The following is a 470-nucleotide window of genomic DNA, read 5'->3' as shown; positions in this document are numbered from 1 at the left end:
ACACACACACACACACACACACACACACACACACACACACACACACACACAAGCACACACACATATTTACGAACAATTTTGAAGGTCTATTGGCTGAATATGATCTCGAATAGCCAAATATGCACCAAGGCTAACGTGAAACCATTAAGAAAAACTATTGAAGCAAGGAGTTGGAAATAACTGGGTCGAGTTTGACGCTATAAACCGGACTCAATTGTCAGGATCGCTTTGCAATGGGTTTCACGAGGTAAAAGAAGATGTGGCCGACCAAAGGAAGTGTGGAGGAGAAGAATAACAAAAGATCTTAAAAGTAGAGGGTTAACAATGCAACAAGCTGTCAACGACGCTTTCGGTGTTGGAAGGTGGAATGATCTTGTTGTTGTCTCAAGTTCCACATTGCACAATAAGAACCGAATGAATGAATGAATGAATATGTATATATATATATATATATATATATATATATATAT

Source organism: Octopus bimaculoides, chromosome 4 (assembly GCF_001194135.2).
Source record: "Octopus bimaculoides isolate UCB-OBI-ISO-001 chromosome 4, ASM119413v2, whole genome shotgun sequence".
Lineage (NCBI taxonomy): Eukaryota > Metazoa > Mollusca > Cephalopoda > Octopoda > Octopodidae > Octopus > Octopus bimaculoides.
Note: the sequence above shows the minus strand (reverse complement) of the source record.